The following is a 21,962-nucleotide window of genomic DNA, read 5'->3' on the forward strand; positions in this document are numbered from 1 at the left end:
GCGGCGGACCGCCCGCTCCACACCTCCTGCCGCCGTCAATCAAAATGAACGTGCGGGTTTATTCAGCGCTTACTGCACATCAGACATTATTCTAAGTGCTTTATAGCTGAGAACGAATTTAATCCTCATAACAACGCTGTATACACGTCTCCCCGTTTTACAGGTCTGGACACTGAGGCACTGAGACTTTGGGTAAGGTGCAAAGTTCACAGAGATAGCAAGTTGGTGGGTCCAAAGTTGTTACTGAGCCACAGCACTGAACTACCTGGGAGAGAAAAATGCTCTGTGGAAGGAAGAAAGGAAGGAGGGATTCAGCTCCCTATTAGCAGTGGAAGGGGAGGGATCATTTCCAGCCAGGGATAATAATGACCAGGAGTGGTATTTGTTCTGGATGTTGAAGGAAAATAGGATTTCAACAGGCGGAGATGAAATGCAGGAGGACTGGAACGAGCCCAGACGGAGAGGTAGAAAAGAATGGTGTGGCAGGGCAGCCAGACTGACAAGAACATCTGTTGGATGTGTAAACCACTGGCACTTTCTGGTTTAATTTCAGAGCTGGATGACTGCAGGAGCCTCTCATTCACCATTTCTCCCTTTTCCATCCTCCCCTCTTTAATCCACTTCATGTTCTGTTGCCTGTTTCATTATCTTAATCCACTTTCATCCTCTCAATTCCCTGTTCAAAAAAATTTTTTTTCAGAAAATTATCAAAATAGAGAATTTGGTAAGTAAATTAGGATGTATCCACTATACAATGGAGTATTATGAAGTGAGTTTTATAAAGGATAAGGTAGATTTTTATATAGCTACATGAAAAATGTCCTCAAGGGCGCTTGGGTGGCTCAGTCCATTAAGCGCCTGTGTTTGGCTCACGTCATGATCCCAGGGATTGAGCCCTGCTGCATCAGGCTCCCTAGTCAGCAGGGAGTCTGCTTCTCCCTCTGCCCCTCCCCCTGCTCATGCGCTCTCTCGCTCTCTCTCTCTCTCTCTCTAAAAAATAAAATCTTTTTTAAAAAAAGAAGAGGGGCGCCTGGGTGGCTCGGTCGTTAAGCGTCTGCCTTCGGCTCAGTTCATGATCCCAGAGTCCTGGGATCGAGCCCCCGCATCGGGCTCCCTGCTCAGCGGGAAGCCTGCTTCTCTCTCTCCCACTCCCCCTGCCTGTGTTCCCTCTCTCGCTCTGTCTCTCTCTGTCAAATAAATAAATAAAATCTTAAAAAAGAAGAAGAAAAAAGAAAGAAAAATGTCCTCAGTATATTGTAAAGGAAAAGCTGGTTATACACCAATCTGAAGCCCTTTTATCTGATGCTGTTGGACCTGATGGTTAGTTGTTACTTGAAAAAAAAAATCAATTAAAATTCAGAATTTTAAAACATTATACAGCATACAGTTTTGTTTATTTTAAGAAAAGTAAGTTTATGGGCGCCTGGGTGGTTCAGTGGGTTGAGCGTCTGCCTTCCGCTCAGGTCATGATCCTGGTATCCTGGGATCGATCCTGCATCAAGCTCCCTGCTCACCTGGGAGCCTGCCTCTCCTTCTCCCTCTGCCTTCCCTCCCCCCACTCCTGCTTGTGCTCTCTGGCTCTATCTCTCTGTCAAATAAATAAATGAAATCTTTAAAAAAAAAAGAAAAGAAAAGCGAGTTTATGGTATATTATAAGCCACTCTGTTTTCTTTAAACTTAAGACTCGTAAATGTAAATTGCTTCATCAATCTTTTGAGATAGCCTCAGGCTTTTCCTGTGATTATGCGGCCAGTGGTTGAGGTGTTTCTTAGAGTGATTTGTACTTCTTGCCTTTAACAAATCACCCATAATTTCTTTAAATGTTTCTTTAAAGTGGAGCAGTAACTGGAAGGCACTTGTGAAGCAATCTGAATGCAAAGTTCTAGATGTATTTCTTCCAGTCACAGAATTCTCATCTATACCGAATTTAACAAGTTTTTAGCAATTTGGTTTTAACAAGCCTTTCCAAAGCATTCAACTTAGTTTTCATAGAAACATCTTTCTTTATGCTCACATATTATAAATTTTCCAAAATTTAATTAAATTACGATAGCAAATTTCACTGACATAAGAAAGTGGAATAAACCCAACTGACATTTGGTAGTCAGGTAGCTCAACTGGCGAGAACAGAACTACCCAAAAGCTTTCAAAAATAGCCTCCTAACCATGTTTAGCATGCTGTGGGCATTGGTAACTACACTTTAAAGTTTTTGGTTTTGTTTTTGTTTTAATTTCTACAACCAATGGGGGGCTTGAACTCATGACCCTGAGATCAGGCGTTGCATGCTCCCCTGATTGAGCCAGCCCGGCGCCCCTTTTTTAGAATTGGGAGAATAGGTTAAATAGGAACGAAAAAAGTTACTATTTATTTTTGCAAAAAGTATATATGTTGTGGTGATGGTTGTACCACTCTATATTTACTAAAAATCATTGGATCATACACATGAAATGGGTGAATTTTATTATATGTAAAACCTACCAGAATAAAGCTGTTCTTAAAACATCTATGTATTCACGTATTTCTAGATTTTCACTGAATTTCTAATTTTCACTGAATGGCTAAAGCACTGACAAAAAACCCCAGAATTTTCACTATTCACTTCTTCTTTTTTAAAGATTTTATTTATCTGTCAGGGAGAGAGAGAGATCACAAGCAGGGGGAGTGACAGACAGAGGGAGAAGCAGGCTCCCCACTGAGCAAGGAGCTTGACGCGGGACTCCATCCCAGGACCCTGAGATCATGACCTGAGCCGAAGGCAGACACTTAACCGACTGAGCCACCCAGGCGTCCCCACTTTTTTTTTTTTTTGGAACACTTCACCAATCTGCGAGTCATCCTTGTGTAGGGGCCATGTTATCTCCTCCGTTTTGTTCCAATTTTATTATATGTACTGCTTTTACTTTTTTTTTTTAAGATTTATTTATTTGAGAGAGAGGGAGAGAACACACGTGCATGCAAGCGGGGGAAGGCGCAGAGGGAGGAGAAGGAGAGAAGCAGACTCTGGACTGAGTGTACTGATCGTGGAGCCTGACTCAGAGCTCCATGTCACGACTGAGATCATGACCTGAGCTGAAACCAAGAGTCAGCGGTCGCTTAACGAACTGAGCTATCCAGGTGCCCCGCCACTTTTTACTTTTTATACTTTCGTATGGTTTGAATTTTTACAACAAAAGATACATAATGTTTATTTTATTTTTCCCCAGGCTTTTTTCCCCCCAGTTTTACTGATATAATTGACATACAACATTGTATTAGCTTAAGGTGTACAACATAATGATTTGATATATGTATAGATACACAACTTTTTATAATCAGAAAAATTTAAGATATACATATATCAAATGTATAATGAACAAATGTATAATGTATATATACATTAAAAATTATCGTACTTTTTGTTTAAGATAATGAAATAAAGCTTCCTTATAGACTCTGCTTCTTTCAATACCTAAGAAAGTTAAAATTTCATCCACAACAAACAAAGGGTCACAACTCAGTATCTTAAATGTCAACAAGTGGCAGTCAAGGAAAGAAATAGAAGATTCTGGTCTGGAGTAAGTCAAGGCTTCCAATCCTGCCTCCATTCTATCAAAATTCATGTTGTTGGGTTCACAAAATCCTGGGAATTAACACATACATATGCACATATACCCAAGAGAAAGAATTAAGTAGTTTCTTTATCTTCAACCTCTTCTCTCTGGAAAAGTAAAAATGACAATTGGGGAGAAGGTGAAGTGAGAAGTGGAGAATAGGTTAGGTGTTTTAGGTGGCTGTGAAGACTCCAGGAAAACATACTAAATTGGGGGAGGTTTCAAGGGTTGAGACTCTTTTGTATCGGAATGAAAGACCACAACCCCCAGAAGAGTGAATCCTGAAATAGACTCCTAAAACTTCAGAAGACCTGGGGGAATGTATGTATTCTAACAAAGGCTGCATACCACTTCCCTTGAGTTCTGCCCTCCTCTCTTTCAGACAAGCTTATAAATCATAGAAAAAGTGCGTACAGCATTAAATAGCAACCTTCAAGCTGCAGTTCATTAGGAAAACCAAGTCCATTTCAGATAAAGAGGGAAGGAATTTAGGAGGCAAGTAGAGAAACAGAAAACATTCCCCCCAAGTGCTTTGAGCACTAGAATAACCTAAAAAGAAAATGAGCTCAGCAGACTAAGAACTCAAAAATGAGATAAACTGAAAGAGATGAATAGGGAAATTACACATCTTATAAAACAAAGACCAAAGTAATATCATTTTAGAGCTAATAAATACATCAAAACCACAAGGAGTAGAGTAGACATGGCTGGAAATGGAATTATTGATGTGGAAAGAAGGCTTGAAATAATCACAATAAAGGCAAATGAAAACCACAAAGAGATTAAAACAATCACCCCCAACCCAAGCATTTTTTAATCAAATAGTTCGAAGTATCCATGTAGAAAATACCAACAGAGTTCTTACTTCCTCTGGATTTGGTTTTAAGAGGAACCATTTAGGGGCGCCTGGGTGGCTCAGTCATTAAGCGTCTGCCTTCGGCTCAGGTCATGATCTCAGGGTTCTGGGATCGAGCCCCGCATCGAGCCCGGCATCGAGCCCGGCATCGAGCCCGGCATCGAGCCCCGCATCGAGCCCCGCATCGAGCCCCACATTGGGCTCCCTGCTCAGCGGGAAGCCTGCTTCTCCCTCTCCCACTCCCCCTGCTTGTGTTTCCTCTCTCGCTGTGTCTCTCTCTCTGGCAAATACATAAATCTTTAAAAAAAAAAAAAAAAGAGGAATCATTTGGTGAGAGACAAGTAAGATTCTTTCAATTTAAGTCAATGCCAAGTTGTTATTTTAATAAACAGCCTCTGAAGCTTATTAATACTGTAACAGTAAGTGAGAACTTGCAGAGCCTGAATTTCAGTGACTTCAAAGAGTACTGAAAGTTAGTAAGATACATATCTATTCCCAGAATAGACAAGGAACAGTGAGAACATGGAGTAGTACCTGAATGCTCATAGGTTTCAGTTGTGTTTTGTTATTATTATGGGCTTTTTTTTTTTTTTGCACACAAGAAATGAAACTGCTTTATATAAATGAAATTTTTAAATTAAATTGCTGGCAATTAAAAACATATCATGCTTATTAATAATCCAGAGTTAGATGTCTACTGGCTTTTAAATAAAATGAACAGAGATTTCACCAAGTGACCACTTACAGTGAATACTTTCAGACTGAGAAACAATATTTCCTGAGCCATAAAAAAAAATCATGATACCATTACCTAGTGGCAGCAATGGATAAAAGTAATACCAAAATTTCTTGGTTTGGGGGGGCACTTGGCTGGCTCAGTCACTAGAGCATGCAACTCTTGATCTTGGGGTTGTGAGTTTGAGCCCCATAATGGGTGCAGAGATTACTTAATGTAAAATCTTTAAAAAAAAAAAAAAGAAAAAGATTTCTTGGTCTGTTAACTATTGGGAGCTACAAAAATGATTAATAAAAGTGAAAAAGTTATATTAGACATGCCATCTACGTTAAAAAACTTTTGAGAAAAATGCCTTCTTCTTGCCCAATGGAAAAGAGTATCATCCCTTTTTTTGTAACATTGAGACAACTTTTAAAGCTTTTGATATTTTTTGTCATATATAAACACACACACAGTGTTTAAATTTTAAGAAGGACATGAAAAAGAAAATAAGGTCTCTCTTCCTCCCCATTTCTTATTAGGTCTCACTCCCTACAGGCAATTCTGTTAGCATTTCTGCGGTTTTGCTTTCTTGATATCTATCATGATTTCTTCAATCGATATTATTTGTTGGTTTGTTGATTTTAAACTGTATCTCTCCGCAGTAAAAGATAAATTAACAAATTTCCCCTTCTTTCTACTTCTCCTCTGCACCTCTAAATTTTTGTTAATTATTGTAAATAGTTATAACATTTATAGCATGCGCACAAGCAGGGGGAGCGGGGGAGGGGGAAGCAGGCTCCCCGCTGAGCAGGGAGCCCGATGTGGGGCTTGATCCCAGGACCCTGAGATCATGACCTGAGCCAAAGGCAGATGCTTAACTGACTGAGCCACCCAGGTGCCCTAACATTTATATTATTTTTGTGACTAAATTAAATACTAAATTAATTTGTATATAGATTAACTAAAAATTAAAAACTAAAACCCAACACTTACCATATTATAATTTTATAAATGTTAACTATAGAATCAAGTAGTATGATTAGATCTTAGTGATGAAAATATATTCCTAGGTCATGAAAATTTTGCAACTCAAAAGGGAGGCTTCCATGTATCAGGATCTTATGGATCTTTTATTTTTTTCCCAAGCTTTTTTTTTCCCCCAAGCTTTTTTAACTTTGGTCTTATACTTCTATTACTTAAATTCCCCGTGGTCTTCTTTGTTAGATTCCATTTACATTTTGCTGGAGTATATCTATTGATGTGAAATGTTGGCAGGTTCGGGAGCAAATGGTCAAGAAAAAATTCTTGAGACATCTTCAGTGCAAAAAAGGTGGTTTAATGAAGCATGGGGACAGGACCTGTGGGCAAAAGAGAGCTGCACTGGGATTGTGAGGAGTGACTGATTATGTACTTTTAAGTTGGGAGCACATTAGGGATAGTGTAAATCTCTAAGGAATTTGGAAACAAGGTTTCTAGGACCTTGAGCGGCTAGCTGTTGTTAGGAAAAGGTCATTTATGACTGTCTAGTAAAACTTTAGTCATGAGACCCTTCAGGGTATATCAGGGGGAACATATGCATGGAGGATGATTGCTAACATATATCTTGGGGGTAGAGATAAAGGAAATTTCCAAGGGGATTTTCACAGGATCCTGGAGGTCAGGCTAATGTCCAAGCTAAGGTTGCCTTTTGCCTCTAGCAAAGTATTAACATTGAGGCAGTTGAGCCCCTTGAGGAAGGTCACTCTGCCTGTCTCAAGGACTTGTCAAAGGGCTACAAGATGTAAGGAAATCTAATTTTTTTCTACATTTCTTTTGCCTTTGTTCTCCGCATCATCTATGAGTAAATTTTTTTTCACAGCATTTGATATTAAGCATTTTGAGTTCCTACATATTTCTTATTTTCTCTCACATTCAATTGGCAGTTTGGCTAGGTATAGAATTCTGATAAAGTTTATCTCCTTGACCGGACTTCAGACTCCTTTGCCGTTCTTGGGATCTGTCCTCAGCCTGCACAGTCCAGTTTTAGCAAGAATCCTGCTAAGTCAGTTTGGTAAGAATTCCATTGATATCTTTTTTTTTAATTCCATTGATACCTGATCACCTTTGATATTTGATCAAGTTCCTCATTCCACACTCTTGTTGTCTAAAGAATCCGGTTAGACAAGTTTATCAAGAATCCCCCTACCCTCGGGGCACGTGGCCGGCTCAGTCAGTACAACTTGCAACTCTTGATCTCAGGGTAGTTTGAGCCCCATGTCGGGTAATAGAGATTACTTAAAAATAAAATCTTAAGGGCGCCTGGGTGGCTCAGTTGGTTAAGCGACTGCCTTTGGCTCAGGTCATGATCCTGGAGTCCCGGGATCGAGTCCCACATCGGGCTTCCTGCTCAGCAGGGAGTCTGCTTCTCCCTCTGACCCTCCTCCCTCTCATGCTCTCTCTCATTCTCTCTCTTGCAAATAAATAAAATCTTAAAAAACAAACAAATAAATAAAATAAAAAGACTAAAGAATCCCCTGAGTCCCCTTGCTGTGCTTGTTGCCTATAAATCACCAGCTGTCTTTGCTGCATTTGGAGTTGAGTTTGTCTTACTGAAGCCTCTTTGCTCTATTGCAATAGCACTGAATAAAATCTATCTTTGCTGCCTTTAACTACTGTCTGGCTCTCTTTCTTGACAACTCTGGGTTCAAATAGTTTTTCCCTCACAACTTTGAAGACATTCATTACTAACGATGACAAGTCTCACTCCTTTACAGAGAACTTGTTTTGTTTGCTTGCTTTTTTTTTCCCCCCCCTTTTTGGACACCTGGTTGCCTACTCATATCCGTATAGAGAGAGCTAGCCTGAGTTTCCTCTGCCTGTGTGTTTTTTCAATAGACCTATCCCTTAACCTTGAACTCTACGTGAACAGGAGGTATGCATCATATCATCAGGCAGGCTTCTTCGTAGGTTGCCTGGGGAGTAGGCAGGTTGTCCAGTGACATGACTGACTCCATCATGAGGGTGGAGTACACTGCATGAATCATCCCTGAATAAAGCCGTCATTACCCCACCCACACTACCTTTTATGCAGAACTGATCTGCTTTTTGTCAGGCTAAATATTCTGTCCAGGAGCCTGCTCTAGGTAAATCCTCACTGTCTTCAGAAAGCATCTATGCTGTGATTAGCAGACAAACCTTTAAAAGGAAGCAGTTGGGTTCTTCCTCTGGTGGATTGTCTTCCTTTGCCAGATTGTCTGTTGGAAATTCACCCTCCTCTGTGCTATTCCACATCACAAGGACTGGAAATTTGGGATCTGCATTTTCCCAAATCCCTTCTCAGTGGAGTTCAGGTTAGTGCCAGTCAATGAAAGGCATTCAGAAGAGATATGGGTAGAAAACAAGAAGCAGAAACCATGCATTATTCTTCCTCAGGCAGCAGCAAGAAAATAAGAGGTTTTGCAGTGGCTTCCAGGTAATTTCCCACAAATTGCCCACCTAAAACTTCTAGTGGCAAGTCTGAGAGCAAAGGATGACTTTCTCTGACTTTCAATCCTCTAGTTCTTCTAATGGTTTGGTAAAACAGCTATTTTCCTGAAATAAATTCCTTCCTGCTTAAAATATCTAGAGTAGTTTCAGTTTCCCTGACTGATCCCCAACTGACACAATGACCAAGACAAGGAAAGCTGGGAAGATAAGCCTACTTTCAGACAAAATTGGCTGGAGAAAGTCCCATGCTGTGAAGGCAGGAGGTGGCCGCTCTGAGAAGAGACAAGAGCCATGTCACTAGAGCTCACACAAAGAACAAAGGGCCAATAGCCCTTAAAGGAAAAGGTGACTGGGAGGGTGGGGGCTTTTAGACTGTGAGGACACAATTTTCTTTGTTTACTACTGTATCCCTAGTGCATGGCATGTGCTTGATACAAAATTAGTGCATGAACATGTTTAATAAATGAATAACCCAGTAGAGGACTGCACCTGTCTTTGTGCTTCAGTTAGGATGCTTTTGGTTGGAAAATCCAACTTGAACTGGCTTGAGCAATTAAGGAAATATATTATTCCACATACCTGAAAAATTTTTAGAGCTATGCTGAAACTTGATACTAGAACTTCAGGCAAGGCTTTTCCCAACAGCTCAACAAAGATCTAATTTCATTTCATCCCTTAGTCTCTGCCTTCTAAAATGTTGGCTTCATTAAAACTAACTTCTTTTGGGGGTGCCTGGCTGCCTCCGTCAGTAGAGCATGGGACTTGATCTCAGGGTCATGAGTTCAAGCCCATGTTGGATATAGAGAGTACCTTTAAAAAAATACTTTTTTAAAAACAACGACAACAACAAAAACCCTGACTTCTTTTGTCGTTCCAACACTGATGCCTATACTTTCACGGTTACACACTTTCTCTTTCATGTCTTATAGAAAACAGGGTGTCTTTGGTCTAGCATTCCTAAAAAGCATAGATTGGATCGTATTAGATCACATACCCACTCCTGGACCTATCGCTGTGGCTAAGTATTTACTGATAACGCTTCACTCACGAGTCAGAGTCAGCTTCCTTGGTCAAAATGAATGCTATGAAGGGAGGCAAAAAAATGTTTTCTATTCTTAACATCTGGTCTACTGTGTTGCCAGTTCTTGGGGGACCCTCATCTCTTGTATGGCTGGGGCTGGGCACAGGAACTACTTGCATGGGGAGTCACTGGGTAGATGTAGACTCCACAATGGATGAGACATATCCAAATGACTCCACTTAGTGGGAGAGGAGACTGTCTATCTCAACAACAAGCCCCAGCCATTTTCCAGGCAAAGATGTTCATTCTCTGGAACCAGTGTTGATAAGGAAGAGGGTATGCCTCCATCTAGGATCCAACCACAAGAGGCAAGGCCTGGGGTCTTTAGAATTTCCAAAGCTACTGAAATGAGTGATCTAAAACCCTAGATCCCACTTTTCTTACCTACTCCATGACTTAGCTCATTAATTTGTTCCCTTTCACTTGTACATCATCAGAATGTCCCTCCCTACTTGACTGTTTCCAGGAGGGTATAAATACGTTGTAATTTCTCCTATCATAAAAATGTACCTCCTTTGAACTTTGCACCTTCTTCTGGTTATTGCCGTTTCCCAGATCCCCTTTTTTAGAAAAAAAGATCCCTTGTAAAGTTGTATGTACTTTAAGGCTCTGTTGCCTCTCCTCTCATTTTCTCTTGAACACATTTTAATCAAGCTCATATGCTTATAACTCCACTAAACTGCTCTCACCAAGGTCACTGATAATCGCCACTTTACTGAATCCAAGGGTTACCTTTCAGTCCTCATGTCTCTCAGCTTCTCAATAGCATTTGGCACAATTGATCACACCCTCCTTCTTGAAACCCATTTTTCACCTGGCTTCCAAGACCGCATGCTCCCCACACCTTTTCTGCACCTCACCTGCTCCTCCTTTTCAGTCCCCTTGGCTTGTTCCTCCTAACTTCTAAAGGCAGAATGTCATGAATTGGTCCTCATAACTCTTCTCTATTTATACGTATTCCTTGGGTAATATCATCTGGTCCCATGACTTTAAGAACAGTCTATTAGATACTTAAGTATTTACAGGGAGAACAGTAAATATCCAGAATTTGCTTTAAAATACTTCAGCCGTGGGGCGCCTGGGTGGCTCAGTCGGTTAGGCATCCGCCTTCTGCTCAGGTCATGATCCCAGGGTCCTGGGATCAAGCCCCACAACGGGCTCCCTGCTCGGTGGGAAGACTGCTCTCCCTCTCCCACTCCCCCTGCTTGTGTTCCCTCTCTCGCTGTGTCTCTCTCTGTCAAATAAATAAATAAAATCTTTAAAAAAAAAATACTCCAGCCTTAGGGTCACCTGGCTGGCTCAGTTAGAAGAGTGTGTGACTCTTGATCTCAGGGTCGTGAGTTAGAGCCCAATACTGGGATTAGAGATTACTTAAATAAATAAACTGAAAAATAAAATAAAATAAAATAATAAAATACTCCAGCCCAGGGAGGAATGAGGAGGGATGCGACAAGACTAACAAAATATTAATCATTGATAAAACTAGGTGATGGGGGGCGCCTGGGTGGCTCAGATGGTTAAGCGTCTACCTTCGGCTCAGGTCATGATCCTGGGGTCCCGGGATCGAGTTCCACGTCAGGCTTCTTGCTCAGCAGGAAGCCTGCTTCTCCCTCTCCCACTCCCCCTGCTTGTATTCCCTCTCTTGCTGTCTCTCTCTCTGTCAAAAAAAAAACCAAAATGAAAAACTAGGTGATGGATACACAAATATTCATCATATTATTCTCTCTACATTTGTATATGCTTAAAATTTTTCTATAATAAAAATAAATGAATAAACAAATACAATCTGTATACTGAACACTTCTATATTCATGCTTCCAGGCCATTTTCCCTAAACTCCAAACATGTGTTTTCAACTGCCTCCTCAACATTTCTACTTGATGGTTCAACAGTCATTGCAAACTTAACATGTCTAAAATGAACTACCTACCACAACCTCCCCATTCCATAAAAAACTCTGCCTCTCCCAGGGTTTCCTGTCTCTGTAAATGACATTACATTCACCCAGTTGTTCAGGCCAAAAACTTTGGAGTCATCCTTCCCTCCTCTCTTTCACTTATAAGCCACATCCAATCCCATCAGCAAATTACACTCAGTATCTGACAACTTCTCACCACCTCCAGAGTTACCATCCTTGTCTGTCATTATCTATACCGAGTCTCCAGCCTCACGTCCGGGGCTGCAGCTCTCCCTGCAGCTCTCCTGCGGCTCTCCCTGCCCTCCCCCTGTTTACTGGGCTCCAGTACACTGGCCTCCTGCTGTTCCATGAGCCCATGAAGCAGACTCCCACCTCCAGAGATCTGCTGTTCCTTCTGCCTGGAATGCTTTTCCCCCAAGCATTTGCCTGGTGTAAACTCTCTCTTCATTCCAAACTCCATTCAATCATTACCATGCAGAGCTTTCCCCAAACAATATATGTGAAACAAATGCTGCGTTCACTGTCTCCTTTCCTGTTTAATTTTCCTCCTACTGTTTTATATATCTATTTGTTACCTGCTTTGTAAGCTATGTAAGAACAAGAACTTTGTCTTGTTTACTGCTATATCCCCAATACCCAATGGCTTGTGTTATGGCACAAGGAGTATAAGTAAACCGTATTTGTTGAGGGAATGAATGATTAGATGAATGGGTCTCAGATAAGGGGAGAAGATAGCTCTGTATTTGAATGCTTCAGGATGAGGGGAAGTAACTCTTCCCCACTTCCAACTTCTCCTGTGCTCCCCAGAACCATGCTCTGTCCCTTTAACAACCAAAAGGTTTTTTCTTAGGGTGGAATCAACTAAGTGGGTGTAACCTTAGACCTACTATCCTTTCAGGAGGAAGGCAAGGAGGATCTCTCTGTAACCCCATGAAAGCACCAACTTGCCCAAGTGAGTCTATCACCTGATCCAATAATGGGATTGTGAATGCTGCTAGCGAGTCCCTCAACTCCTATTTGCCTTGGCAAGCCTAACTTTTATGACACCACCTGCTGCTCATTTCTAAAACATTTGCCAGGCTCTGCAACTCTGCTCTGCTTCAGGATCTCAGGTGACTGAATACACAATTCATAGACGGGCAGAGGGTAAATCCAAGCTCTTTCATCATGACCTACAGATTCTGCCTCCACCTATCTCTTCAAACTCGTCTTGGACCACTTTCCTTCTTGCTCACAAAGTTCTAGCCAAAATAATCTTTCTGTTTCTCAAATACCCCAAACTCATTCTCACTTCAGGGCATGGGCACTTGCCTCTCCCTCCTCCTAGAATGTTCTATCCCCAGATCTTGGCATGACTGGCTCCTTCCTTTTATTAGTTTTTCAGCTCAAATGTCAGCTCTTCAGAGATGCTTTCCCAAAGACCATCCATCTCTATGGCATCATTGTCTTTCATTTTCTTCAGAGTAATTTATTATTTTTTTTTAAAGATTTTATTTATTTATTTGAGAGAGAGAGAATGAGAGAGAGAGAGCATGAGGGGGGGAGGGTCAGAGGGAGAAGCAGACTCCCCGCCGAGCAGGGAGCCCGATGTGGGACTCAATCCCGGGACTCCAGGATCATGACCTGAGCCGAAGGCAGTCACCTAACCAACTGAGCCACCCAGGTGCCCTCTTTTTTTTTTTTTTTTTTTTAAGATTTTATTTATTTATTAGGGAGAGAGAGAGAAAGCACAAGCAGGGGGAGTGGCAGGCAGAGGGAGAAGCAGGCTCCTCGCTGAGCAGGGAGCCCGATGTGGGACTTGATCCCAGGACCCTGAGATCATGACCTGAGCTGAAGGCAGACGCTTAACCGCCTGAGCCACCCAGGTGTCCCTCTTCAGAGTAATTTCTATTCTTGTCCATTTTTGTTTACTTGCTTATTGTCAGACTCCTTTCTCTAAAATAGTGCTGACCAATAGAACTTTCTGCAGTGAAGGAAATGTTTTTATATCCAAGCTATCTAGTACAGTAGCCACTAGTTTCCAAAAGACTTAAGCAGTTGAACTGTGGCTGGTGCAACAGAGAAAATAAATTTTAATTTGTATTGCATTTTAATTAATTTAAATTTAAATAGCCTCACGTAACCAGTGGCTATTGTACTGGGCAATGCAGTTCTAGAATGTAAACTCTTTTTTTTTTTTTAAGATTTTATTTATTTATTTGACAGAGAGAGACAGGAGAGAGGGAACACAAGCAGGGGGAGTGGGAGAGAGAGAAGCAGGCTTCCCGCGGAGCAGGGAGCCCGATGCGGGGCTCGATCCCAGGACTCTGGGATCATGACCTGAGCCGAAGGCAGACGCTTAACGACTGAGCCACCCAGGCGCCCCTAGAATGTAAACTCTTAGAGAACAGGGACTTTGTTCATTTTATGCTTTGCTGCATCCCCAGAAATTAGAACAATTAAATAGTCCTAACCAAGATATTCTCTAGAAGATGAATTCTTGCCAAGGTCTAGGGTGTGGGTTGGATACAGCCAGCACTAAACCCTCAATTGATTTGACTTTTGTCTTAAGAACATCAAAGTGAAGGTCAAGATCCTCTTTCTGAAAAACAAAATGTTGCCAAAAAGTCAGTATAATAACATCGAAAAAATTTCTTACGCAATTAACTTCGTAATTCCCCCAGCAAACATTGCAACTATTTTTATTTTTGCATACCATTTTCCAAATTTTGTCCACATGCAGATAGATGTATTTTCAACCTTTTGCAAACACAGAAGACACCATCAAAATTTTGTCCCTGGGGGAACAACTCCAAGGCCAAGGTCTGTGGCTCAGATGGAGCCTGATTCCAGAGTCATTTGCCTGTGGCTCACCCAGGGAGGAGGAGCCTTTGCTTCCCACAGGCACTGGGAAAGATCTGTGAGTGGAGACATGGGGCTTGGCCCTGGGTTTGCAGCAACTGATGATCCTTTGCGGCCAGACATGGGCCACAGCAGGTGTTCTGCTAGTTTATTCGTTCATCCAATAACCACTATACTCTGCTGTAGAATCTCCTAAATATTCTCTTTGATTCTAAGGGCTCTATTTTTTCCCTTAACATGGCTGGATAGTAGACCAACCATAATTTATTAAACCTATTATGTACTCATTTTTGGACCTTACAGAATTTTACAATTGATTCTTCCTACATGGAACTTTTTACTTTCATTGTACCATTACCTTACAGGGTAGTAGTTAGGAGTGCAGGTTCTAGAAAGAGAATGTCTGTTTTTTGACACTAGTTCTATGACTATCTGTGGTACTTTGGGCAAATTACTTCTCTGTCTCAGTATTTCCTCTCTAAAATAGGGTCACTGGGATGCTTGGGTGGCTCAGCTGGTTAAGGGTCTGCCTTTAGCTCAGGTCATGATCTCAGGGTCCTGGGATTGAGCCCCTCATTGGGCTCCCTGCTCAGCAGGGAACCTGCTTCTCCTTCTGCCTGCCACTCCCCCTGCTTGTGCGCTCTCTCTCTGATAAATAAATAAAATCTTAAAAATAAAATAAAATAAGAGTCACTAATACCACCTTCCTCAGGATTGTTGAGGGAATTGAGAGATACATTACATGTAAATGCTTGGTCCTAAGTTTGTACTCAGTAGGGGTAACGACTAGTATTATTACTTATTGACACAGGAATAATTTCAAGGATACTAGTATCTTCAAGACTGTTTCTAGATTGTTGCAATGGGTGTACAAACTAAACATATTACATATATGGTAAATATATTAAAAAACATTGAATTGTATACTAAATGAAAGACTATGGCTGGTTATGACCATTCTGTTTTTCCAAATGGTATTCTTTTTATTTTTTAAGATTTATTTATTTATTTTAGGGAGTGGGGAGAGGGGCAGAGAGAGAGGGAGAGAGAGAATCCCAAGCAGGCTCCACGCTCAGTGCAGAGTCCGATGTGGGGCTTGATCCCATGACCCTGAGATCACGGCCTAAACCAAAATCAAGAGTTGGACGTTCAACCGCCTGAGCCACCCAGGCGCCCCACCAAATGCTATTCTTGTCTTCATTTCTATTCTCACCTCAATTTTATCACAGTCGCATCAGCAGTAGAGGATATTATTTTAAATACAGCATTCTTTTTTTGTGAAGGGTCAAACGGAATCCTAAATGTGCTTTCTGTGGGGTTTTTCTCCCCTCATTACTAGCAAGGAGGAATATTGTTGCACGTATTGTTTACAGTTTGTTCCTCTTCTTCAAACTCTTTGCCCACTTAATTACTGCAGCTGAATCCCCTTTTAACAATCTATTCCTTAATACATCTATTTCGGGGGCGCCTGGGTGGCTCAGTCGTTAAGTGTCTGCCTTCAGCTCGGGTCATGATCCCAGGGTCCCGGGATCGAGCCCCGCATCGGGCTCCCTGCTCAGCGGGGAGACTGCTTCTCCCTCTCCTACTCCCCCTGCTTGTGTTCCCTCTCTCGCTGTCTCTCTCTGTGTCAAATAAATAATAAATAAAATCTTAAAAAAAAATACATCTATTTCGGTCACAGGAATGGATTGGTCTCCAACAGGGGAGCTTCAAGGAAGCCCATTGTTTCTCTGTAAAGGACTCCTCAGTGTTCCACCAGACCCATTTTCCTCATTAACCAAGGATCTTCCCATTAACTAGAGCCTCTCCCAGCATAGTCTTTCTATCACGAAGTACCTACAGAACAAGAAAATTGTTTGAATCACACTCCTCTCTTCTTGATCTCTGCAACTGCTGATTGGGCCTGGGAATTCTTCCAAGGCAAACATATCCTCTATTTCAGGGAAGTGCAAGGTTCTTAACTATCTTTGCGGGTCCTATTCCAGCTAACAGTTCCACAGCATGCTCACAGTATAGCTTCGGGTTGACAAGACCCCCATTTTGGAGACAATAAAGCTCCAACTGGAAAGAAGCCATCACTACCTTTTCCTAGCAGGACAGTGTTTATTAAAATATATGGAATGTTGTCATTGTTAAGGTTGCATCTAAATAAACTGAGGATGACATGCAGAGAAGTTGGTCACATGCCCACACAGGGACCTCCTAGTCCAGAGTCTAAGCTCTGTTAGTGAACCAAAGAGGATCAGGATCAGAGAGTTGACTCACAGTATCCAAATTCACAAGAGTCGAAGCCTTCATAAAGGAATTCTGAAAGTTCTTGTTTGCGATAGTCATGCCCTGAGAGATGAGAAGCAGAGTACAAGTGTTAGTTTGTTTATGTGAGAAAAGGGGATGGTTCAGCGGTAGAGGAGATTGGATGCTCTGGGGGTGGGCTCCTGTTGGTGCATCCTGCTTGTTCAGATGATATCCTGAGACCATAGATAACTCAGTGGCTTTATTCCTTCTAAAAATAGCCCAGGAACAGTCTGTAGTTCAGGAGGGGCCACTCTCAGAACTTCTAGCCACCCCCATGCTGAGGGAGAACACTGCTGGGAGAAGTGAGCAATTAGGGAGAATGAGGTTATTGGTGCTATTCCTTATTCCTTTGTCTGCTGGTACCCAGTAAATAAGCACCCTTCCCCCTCTTATTAATAGCCTTGTGTTAGGAGAGATCCAGTCAATGGTCTCTTGTGGGTGAATTAGAAAGAATTGGAAATTCTATCTTTAATTCGTCCGGCTCGTTTGGGAGCCATTTAGGACAATACAAATGCCAACTTATTAATAAATATTCTCTTTGATGAGATAATCTTGTCTGCTGAGAAGCAAAATAAAAGGCTAGCCATTTAGCCCTGAAAAGCACTGGGATGCTTCAGGCTCAGCTTTATTGGAGATCAGCCAGAAACACTAGGCCATCAGAGTAAACAGAGTCTACTCAAGTGGACATAGTTTTTTTCTCAGAACAAATAAAAACTGTTATTTCTAAGTGAAATAGAAAATGCACACAAGGTTATTTCATCATAAGAGCAGTTATCAAAATTTGCAGACTACACAAGGTAATTAAACTATACAGAGGTCAGCAATCCCTGACTGCTTGCTGCTTGCCCTCAGAGTTATCACAGTAGGAAACTTGGAGAATGTAGCTTGTCTCAAATATACCTTCTATTTGGGACTCGCTGCCAGCAAATCAGAGGTTAGAGTACTAGGATTTTACCAGAGAACACAAGCTTCAACTCTATGCTGCCAACACCCTTAAAAGTCTATTGTAATAACTGTAAAGCATATTTTTCAACTACAAAATAGTTTTTTTTAAGATTTTTATTTATTTATTTGAGAGAGAGAGAATGAGAGAGAGCACATGAGAGGGGTTAGGGTCAGAGAGAGAAGCAGACTCCCCGCCGAGCAGGGAGCCTGATGCGGGACTCGATCCAGGGATTCCAGGATCATGACCTGAGCCGAAGGCAGTTGCTTAACCAACTGAGCCACCCAGGCGCCCCAAAATAATTTTTTAATATTAAAGTCTAACTAAAAGAACTTATATTTATGGATGATTCCATGAGCCATATTCATCTTCAAAACATGTTTTTAATTTTTTTAAAGATTTTATTTATTTATTTATTTGACAGAGAGACTCAATCTCCAGCCCCTTACCCCTTCCCAGAGGATGGGTGGGGGGCTGAAAGTTCCAAGTACCTACTCATGGCTTGGTCTTTCTGGTGACCAGCCCCATCCTGAAGCTATCCAGGAGTCTACCAAGAGTCACCTCTTTAGAACAAAAGACACTCCTTTTGCCTGGGGAAATTGTAAGAGATTTAGGAGCTCTGTGTTAGGAACCAGAATCAGAGATTATCTAATTCAAGCCAACAACAACCTGATGAAGTGAGCTCAATCATCCCCAACTTGCACATGAAGAAACAGACACAAAGCCCAATGTGAGACAGCAAGTGAGAAATAGAATGATAAATTTAGACTTTTTCCAATTTGACAATTACCACACACTATTTAACTTACTTCAACTTAAGTGATTAATAAAATTCATAATTTTTCAACATATAAATTTCAGAATGATATATTTGTGGACCAAATATATTACAAAGTGAATAATAAATAAAAGTTGCCTTAAGTAATTATGGTTAAAGATTAAGAATTAGCTGATTGGAACACTTCATCTAAAACTAATGATGTAATGTATGGGGATTAACATAAGAATTAAAAAAAAAAAGATTTAGCTGATTGTATGTGGTGTAGTTGTTGATTGCTAAGTAAGAGCTGCCTGACACATGGGAATAATTTGGAGTTTTTCTAAGTTCTTATTTTAGACATTTTACAAAATGAACATTTTAACATTTAACAAAAATAAACTGTTGTTTTTAAAGATAAATTATTGCTGCAATTTGTGCTCATGTGTATGTATGTTTATACCAGAGGAGTGTTTTCTGTGTCTGCAGTTATTTGGAAAATTTGGGGGCAAAACAAAAATGAACAGAGATTGATTTAGTTAATTTTCTTAATATCTAAATGCAATGTGTTTTTAGAATGCAATGGGCAGAGCTCAGGTAAGTAGGCTGGCTCAGAATGCAATTTTGTCTTGAATCCTCAATATGGAAGCAATGAGATTCTGGGAACTCAGAGTTTAATTTATGCAGTTTATTTCCTGCAGACCAGCATAGTGAAGTAAGACACTAGTCTATGGACTTTTAGAAAGTTTTGTCTGGGGGCGCCTGGGTGGCTCAGTTGGTTAAGCGACTGCCTTCAGCTCAGGTCATGATCCCGGAGTCCTGGGATCGAGTCCCACATCGGGCTCCCGGCTCAGCGGGGAGCCTGCTTCTCCCTCTGACCCTATCCCCTCTCATGCTGTTTCTCTCTCTCTCTCTCTCTAATAAATAAATAAAAAAATTAAAAAAAAATTAAAAAGAAAGTTTTGTCTGCAGGTGAAAGTTTACTGTTGGGTATAATTTGTAATATGTAATTGGATTTTTAAAACAATTCTTGAGTTTTAAAAGTCTTTTGGAAATTTGGGATTGGTAGTGAATAGAAAATATCTATGTTTTAAAAGGCTTTCGGGGCACCTGGTTGGCTCAGTCAGTTAAGGGTCCGACTCTTGATTTTGGCTCAAGTCATATCTCTGGGTCGTGAGATCAAGCCCCGCATCGGGCTCCCCTCTGGGCGTGGAGCCTGCTTAAGATTCTCTCTTGGGGCGCCTGGTTTGTTCAGTTGGTTAAGCGTGCAACTCTTGGTTTCCACTGGGGTCATGATCTCAAAAGTCCTGAGATCTAGTCCCACTCCGGTTCTGCACTCAGCACGTGCCCCTCCCCTCTGCTTGTGCACTTGCTCTTTCTCTCTCTTTCCCTCTCAAATAAATAAATGAAATCTTTTTTTTTTTTAAAGATTTCATTTATTTATTTGACAGAGAGAGAGATAGCGAGAGCAGGAACACAAGCAGGGGGAGTGGGAGAGGGAGAAGCAGACTTCCCGCTGAGCAGGGAGCCCCATGTGGGCCTCAATCCCAGGGCACTGGGATCATGACCTGAGCCGAAGGCAGACGCTTAATGACTGAGCCACCCAGGCGCCCTAAATAAATGAAATCTTAAAAAAAAAAATTCTCTCTCTTCCTCTCCCTCTGGCCCCCCACAACTGTTTCTCTCTCTCAAAAAAAAAAAAAAAAGGCTTTGTAAATTATGAAGTTCATCCATTTAATTCATTCAATTAATATTTATTGACAGCTCCTATCTGCCAGGCATCATTCCAGGCACTTGGAACAGGTGAGTGAGCAAATAGGACAAAGATTCTTGTGGTGCTTGTAGGGGAAATGGACAACAGCAATAAACATAATAAATAAGCAAACTCAATAATATGTTGAAAAGTGATGAGTACAATGGAATTAAAAAAATACAACAGGGCAGGAAAGGATTGCATTTTATTTATTTTATTTATTTATTTTTTTGGGAGGTGTTGTCATTTTAAATAGGATGGTCGTGGTAGGTCTCATTGAGAAAGGACATTTTTTCAAAGACTTTTTAAGGAGGGGAATTTAGCCATGTGGTTGGGGAAGGGGGAGGCCCTTAACAGAGGAGCTGATATGTGCAAAGCCTCCAAGGCAAAAGTGTGCCTAGTGAGTTTGAGAAACAGTGAATAGGCCAGTATGCCTGAAGGAACAGGAAGCTAACAGCAGGGGCAGACAGCACCAGATCAAGGAGAGCTTCATAGGCCATTGTAAGGACTTTGCTTTCTTTGCTCTAGATCAAAGTGTCTCAGTATTAGCACTGTTGACACTTTGGGCAGGACGATTCTTTGTTGTGGAGGACTAAGATAGTAAGCAGCATCCTTGGCTTCTCCCCAGTAGATGCCAGAAATACTCTGCCAACGAGACAACCAAGAAGGTCTTCAGACAATGTCCAATGGCCCCTGGAATGGAACTTTCTTCCTCTCCCTGGTCAAGAACCACTACTACAGATGCTATGGGAAGCCATTGGAGGGTTGAAAGCAGAGGAGTGACATCTTACGTATTTTTAAACAGCTTTATTGACATATAATTGCATGTCATAAAATTCACCTATTTAAAATTACATTTCAATGCTTTTTAGTTTATAGTTATGTAGTCAAATCATTTGTTGAAAAGACCATTCTTTCTGATTTAATTGTTTTAACACCCTTGTCGAAATCAATTGACTGTAAGTATAAGAGCTCATTTCTGAGCTCTCACTTCAATTCCATTGATCTGCTTGTCCATCCTCATGCCACTACCACACTGTTTTCACTACTGTAGCTTTGTAATAAGTTTTGAAATCAGGAAGTATGTCTTCCAACTTTGTTCTTCCTTTTCAAAATTGTTTTGGCTATTCTAGAGCTCTTGTATTTTTAAAAAAATATTTATTTATTTGAGAGAAAGAGTGCAAGCAGGGGAGGGGCAGAGGGAGAGGGAGAGAATCTCAAGTAGACTCCTTCCTGAGTGCAGAGCCTGATGTGGGGCTTGATTTCACAACCCTTAGATCATGACCTGAGCCAAAACCAAGAGTCAGATGCTCAACTGACTGAGCCACCCAGGTGCCCTGAGATCTCTTGCATTTTCATATGAATTTTAGGATCAGCTCATCAATTTCTGCAAAAAATCTGGCTGGGATTTTGATAAGCATTGCCTTGAATCTGTAGATCCACTTGGGGGATATTTCCATCTTAGCAACATCAAGTCTTATGATCCACAAATATTTAGCTTATTTGCTAAATAAGCAAATCTTTTTGCTTATTTAGATCTTTAATTTTTTAACAACATTTTTAGTTTTCTTCCTTTTTTTTTTAAAGATTTATTTATTTATTTATTTGAGAGAGAGAGAGCATGAGGAGGAGGGGCAGAGGGGGGAGAGAGAGAGAATCTCAAGCAGACTCCATGCTGAGCTTAGAGCCCAACCTGGGGCTCGATCTCAGGACCCTGAGATCATGACCCGAGGAGAAACCAAGA

The 21,962-nt window shown here is 41.1% G+C and overlaps 1 long non-coding RNA gene and 1 pseudogene across 1 annotated transcript; one reads left to right on the forward strand and one right to left on the reverse strand.

Moving 5' to 3' along the window:
* The first annotated feature begins 13 nt into the window (after nucleotides 1-13).
* LOC145721246 (uncharacterized) lies at nucleotides 14-21,729 on the forward strand. Its single transcript, XR_014144830.1, has 4 exons — nucleotides 14-192; nucleotides 12,528-12,581; nucleotides 20,230-20,268; nucleotides 20,850-21,729. It is a non-coding gene; the product is annotated as an uncharacterized LOC145721246 (long non-coding RNA).
* On the reverse strand, nucleotides 2,802-2,901 carry LOC115942430 (U6 spliceosomal RNA; annotated as a pseudogene).
* Nucleotides 21,730-21,962: the final 233 nt, after the last annotated feature.

The sequence above is a fragment of the Leptonychotes weddellii genome, chromosome 4 (genome assembly GCF_054177405.1).
Source record: "Leptonychotes weddellii isolate Sample4059 chromosome 4, ASM5417740v2, whole genome shotgun sequence".
In the NCBI taxonomy this organism is placed as follows: Eukaryota; Metazoa; Chordata; class Mammalia; order Carnivora; family Phocidae; genus Leptonychotes; species Leptonychotes weddellii.